General features: G+C 43.5%; 1 non-coding gene across 1 annotated transcript; it reads left to right on the top strand.

Moving 5' to 3' along the window:
• The first annotated feature begins 1403 nt into the window (after positions 1-1403).
• Positions 1404-1609, top strand: LOC123325262. The gene has a single exon (XR_006540345.1). It is a non-coding gene; the product is annotated as a small nucleolar RNA U3 (small nucleolar RNA).
• The last annotated feature ends 4136 nt before the right edge of the window (positions 1610-5745 follow it).

Genomic DNA, 5745 nt, shown 5'->3' with positions numbered 1-5745 from the left:
CACCCCCCACCACTCCAGCAACCCTCAGTTTGTTTCCTGAGATTAAGAATTCCTCATATCAGCGGGATCATATGATACATGTCTTTCACCTTATTTACTCTTAATACCCCACACGGCCCACAACTGATTTTTCAAACACAAGGAAAAAGAGGGGCATCTGGCTGCCTCAGTTGGTAGAGCATGTGGCTCTTGATCTCAGGGTCCTGAGTCTGAGCCCCAAGCTGGGCGTAGAGCTTACTTAAAAAAAAAAAGAAGCAGTAGCTTTCACGACTTTGAATTCTGTCAGTATGGGAGGCTAGACGCTATAAAACATCCCATTACTCCAAAGCAAGGAGATTCTGGAAGAGGTTGATTTTTTAATACGTCACAAGGGATTGCAATAAATAAAGAAAATCTTCAAGTGGTCCGTAATAAAAAGTATGCCAAAACCACATGGGAGTGTGAGTAGCAAAACGCTTGCAGGTTGTACTGCCCTGAGGGTAAATACATCAGTGCATCAATGGTTCAGAGACCAAACCTGGGGCTAGTTCCAAATACACTTCTTGAACCTCGAACCTGAGAGCCTAAATTGAAGAAAGATCTTTGAAAAAAGCTAAAGTAGTTCCCAAGATGGTACTTCCTGTTGGATCCCCGTAGAAGCATCAAAAAATCCCCAGTTTAGGCCTGTAGGATCCCCAAAGATAAATACATAATCTTACAATCAGAGATGGGCAAACATAAGAGAAAATAAGCCACTATGACCTACAATCAGAACAACAGATCTAGACGTCCATGATTATCAGATATTGGAATTATAAAATCGAAATATAAAATAACTTTGTATGAAATTTTAAAATTGAATTACGAAAATCATCAAGCCAATAAGACTATCTACCGCAAGTGGGAATTTTTGAAATAGAATTAGAATGTACTTGGGCACCTGGGTGGCTCAGTTGGTTAAGTGTCTGTCTGCCTTCGGCTCAGGTCATGATCTCAGGGTCCTGGGATCCAGCACCACCCCCCATCCCCCACCCCCCACCCCCCCACCCCCGGTTTGGCTCCCTGCTCAGCAGGGAGTCTGCTTCTTCCTCTCCCTCTGCACCAGCCCCCTGCTCCTGCTCTCTCACACTCTCTCAAATAAATAAAAACTTTATTTTTTTAAAGATTTTATTTACTTATTTGAAAGAGAGAGAGCATGAGCTGGGGGAGAGGCAGATGGAGAGAGAGAGGCCGACTCCCGGCTGAGCTGGGGGCCTGATGTGGAGCTCAATCCCAGGACCCTGGGACCATGACCTGAGCAGAAGGCAGACGCTTAATGACTGAGCCACCCAGGCACCCCTAAGAAGTAACATTTTGAGAAGACAACAAAATCCAGCTGCTCTGCCATGTAGTATCAACAACATTCAGTAAAACTTACTAGTTGTAAGACTATGTTTCAGGGATCATTTCTACAGTTTGTTACTAGAGAAGTTTCTCTGTGTAGAGTACCCGAAACCAGGAGGAGGGGGAACAGTGTCCCTTGGTGAGCGAGAAGCTGACTCTGGGTGTTCTTTTTGCAACTGTGCTTTGTCATTGATGATTGCTCTTCTTGTCCTTCAGAGAAGCTAGAGGGAAGGGATGCCGTCTGAGTAAAACAAACAAAAAAACTTACTAGTTGTGAGAAGGAGGAGAATGTGATAAATCACCAGGGAGGAGACAAAAATAGAAACATATTCAGAGATGGCAGAAATTTTTTTTTAAAGCTTTTATTTACTTATTTGACAGAGAGCAAGAAAGCACAAGCAGGGGGAGAGGCAGAGGAAGAGGGAGAAGCCGGCTCCCTGTCCCAATGACAGAGATTTTTTTTTTTAAAGATTTTATTTATTTATTTGAGAGAGAGAGAATGAGAGACAGAGAGAATGAGAGGGAGGAGGGTCAGAGGGAGAAGCAGACTCCCCGCTGAGCAGGGAGCCCGATGTGGGACTCGATCCCGGGACTCCAGGATCATGACCTGAGCCGAAGGCAGTCGCTTAACCAACGGAGCCACCCAGGCGCCCCGACAGAGATTTTTTTTAAAGGACCTCAGAATAGGGGCGCCTGGGTGGCTCCGTCGGTTAAGCGACTGCCTTCGGCTCAGGTCATGATCCTGGAGTCCTGGGATCGAGTCCCGCATCGGGCTCCCTGCTTCTCCCTCTTCCTCTGTTGCTCCCCCTGCTTGTACTCTCTTTCTCTGTCAAATAAATAAATAAAACCTTAAAAAACAATAAATAAAAGACCTCAAAATAGCTACTATAGATACGTGAACTGGTAAAAACCATGCCTTCTCCCAAGGAGGCAGCATAGGCTAAAGCTAAGAATATAGGCTGTGGCATCGAGCGTATGTATACCTGGGTTCAAATCTCAGATCCGACACTTGGTAATTATGTAAAATTTGGAAAGGTATTTAACTTGTTCAAGCCCTGGTTACTTAACCTTAAAATGGGAAAATGAATATCTTCCTGAAGTTGTCCTCGGATTAAGTGAGATGATGTACAAGGAGTATCTAACACATGAGTAAGAGCTCTGTTAATATTATCCATTATTGCATTTACCATAGCACAGACTGGCTTATTCTACATGTTCAATATCTTGAATAAAGAAAGGAATGAATGAGGGACGCCTGGGTGGCTCAGTCGGTTAAGCGGCTGCCTTCGGCCCAGGTCATGATCCCAGGGTCCTGGGATCGAGTCCCACATCGGGCTCCTTGCTCAGCAGGGAACCTGCTTCTCCCTCTCTCTCCCTCTGCTTGTGCTCTCTGTCAAATAAATAAAATCTTTAAAAAAAAAAAAAAGAAAGGAATGAATGATATCAAGCCCAGTGGCACTCAAATCTGGTCTGAATGTTAGAAACCAGCTGGGGTAGGATTAGTGAGCATTATGTTGTCAAATCCACTCAAGGCATCAAGCAACTGACCAAATGGAGAAGGGGTAAGCAACACCTGTGGTCTGGCCTCTTGCAATGAGAAAACAGCCAAGAGCGCCAGTTGAATTAAGTACTCAAGTTACTGGAGCCACTTTAGGGAGAACTGAGGGCCAAATGTGCCCCACCCAGCTGGAAGCACCTTGTTTATCTGCCGCTCTCTGTTACTGATTAACAGTAGGCACCCCCTCTTGCCACACCCTCTTGCTCAAACACAATTAAATTTTAAAATAACATGAGTTTAGGAAGAACCGGACAAAGTGCAGGTACTTGGTCAGTGGTCAATAGGTGGGAATTGGCGGGGTATAAGTAGCAATGATAGTTGGGAATCAGAAAACACTTTGTACCCATGTACTTTGACAAAGAAATCAGATCCAAGTTCTGCCCCTAGAGTGGAGGAAGATAGGGAGCCTTCAGAAATAGGTGTGGGAATTTGTTTAAAATCCCAAACTCAGGATCAAAACCAGATCACATGGAATCTGAACTTTTTGTGTTACAAACTCTGACCCTCATGGAATCTCCTTCGGCTGTGCCCAAGAGATGTCTGAACCTGAGACGCAGAGTAGGATTGTGAGGAGGGCACTAGAAAGGCAGGTAGGGGCTTCAGTTTTAGTTTGGGCTTTAACACTAGCTCCCTATGTACATTTTATGCTCTTCTAGGCCTTTCCCAAAGTGTCTCCCCAGGATTTTAACGGGTGTTATGGAAAAAAGGGATCTGGTTAACCAATATTTCCCAGTCTATCATATGTGAACCACTGGTGATAGATGAGATGACTCTAGGAAGTTCTGGGTTGAAATTAACCTTTTCCCATTCTAATTAATTTTGGCAAATGATCTAAATTTTCCATTGAGAGCAGTGATATCAAATGCTCTTTAGAATGTATTTTTTAAAAGGTGAGTGGCTTTAAAGAAGAAGATTAAGTCAATAATAGTACAGACTGTCTGCAGATATGGGAAAAGGCATGAAGGTGGTATACAATGACTGAAATTTGATAAAAGTTTTGTAAAGCCAAATTGAACTGGCTTATTTTTCAGAGATTGTGTTGTGTCTATGAACATTTTGCCTCTTCAAGAAGGGATTTGGCATCAAGCCTTTCTTTAATTCATTTGACTATAGAATTTCTCTTTCCTTGAAAGTAGCAAGAATGTCATGTTGAACTCTTTATCTGGAGATTTCATTTTGGGAAATGCTGATGAAAAATGCTGAGGTGGCTTTTAGATCTGACCTTAGGACCTTGGCTCCTTCTCCTCCCCTATGTTTGATGTTAAATCTTAGAAGACAATTCAGGGATGGGGCTGGAAACGGGTATCAAAGGAGATTTATAGAATGGCAAAAAGCACATTAGCTTCTAAATGCAATGTGGTATCCTGGATTGGATCCTGGAACTGAAAAAGGCATTAGCTGGGGCACCTAGGTGGCTCAGTTGGTTGAGCGACTGCCTTCGGCTCAGGTCATGATCTTGGAGTCCCTGGATGGAGTCCCGCATCAGGCTCCCTGCTCAGCAGGGAGTCTGCTTCTCCCTCTGGCCCTCCCCCCTCTCATGTGCTCTCTCTTATTCTCTCTCTCTCAAATAAATAAATAAAATCTTAAAAACAATGAAAAAGGCATTAGCTGGAAAAAACTACTGAAATCAGTTTAGTTTAGTTAATACTAGTTAAAACTAGCAACATAGAGTCTGGGGTTTCATTAACAATAATGTGCTAAGGTTGGTTTCTTAGTTTTGACAATGTACTGTGTAATATAAGATGTTAACAATAGGGGAACCTAGGAGCTGGGCCAGCAGACTGTGGATGGAGCTATGGGGTCTAGGAGGCAAAGCCACCAAACCCGGTAACATTTCCTACTCCTTTATCTGGTCTTGTGCTGCTCAGCATGAAAGGACAAGGGCTATAGTAAACTCAAGAGCAATCACAAGAGGAAACTCAAGAGGAATCACATTCATTCACCAAACTCTTGCTTAGGCACTTCCATGTGTTTTTGTTGGTACCAAATTTGGCCCAGAAAGAAGGCCCTGGTAACTGCAAAAGGAGGGGCATTTCCCACCCTCCTCTCCCACATTCTGTTCTGGTTACTCAGCCCTCCTGGTCACAGCATAGCCCCTACAACATTCTTCAACTTCAAATGAAATTTAGGGCCAAAGTCCCCTTGGGGCCAGAGAAGGTAAAATTTTCTAGTCCAAGGACCTGAGCATGGTTACCTATCTGATTAGAGAGCTACAGTCAGATTGGGCCATAAAATTGTCAGTGGGTGTTGGTGGACAAGGCAGGTAGATTGGAGGGAGGAAAGTTCTGGCTGAGAGAGGCTATGGTTCTGTAACTCTGCTAACCTTCCCCAGACCCTGTGTCTAGGTGATAAACGGGTGGAGAAGAGAGAGAGGTAACCACTTTGCACAGAGGTAACCTGGCATTTATTACAGGCTTATCACAAAAGTCTACAAGTTATTATATTTCATAACAAACAGTTATTGCAGGCACAGAAGGAAAACAAGACCTAAGGGGAATGGAAAGGGAGAAACAACAAACACATTTTATGAGGGGCCTCTCTTAAGTGCTCTTCTTGGAGAATCCTGGTCCACCTAAAATGTTAACACAGAATCTTCAAGGTAAAATTTATTCTCACTGATACAAATTAACATGAATATATGTAATTCATGTAATTGTTCTCAGGGTAGTGTCAGTGTGGTGGGAAGGAAGGAGAAGGACAATGGGAAGACCTGGTTTGGACAATGCACTTGACTGGGAAGTATGTGGTAAGTGTATTCAGAATCACGTGTAGGCGAGATTTCACTGTCTTTTACAACTGGTTAAGGAAATGCTATTGCTTCTTTC

Source organism: Neomonachus schauinslandi, chromosome 6, assembly GCF_002201575.2.
Source record: "Neomonachus schauinslandi chromosome 6, ASM220157v2, whole genome shotgun sequence".
Classification (NCBI taxonomy): domain Eukaryota; kingdom Metazoa; phylum Chordata; class Mammalia; order Carnivora; family Phocidae; genus Neomonachus; species Neomonachus schauinslandi.
Note: the sequence above shows the minus strand (reverse complement) of the source record. Positions and strands in the feature narration are given on the sequence as shown.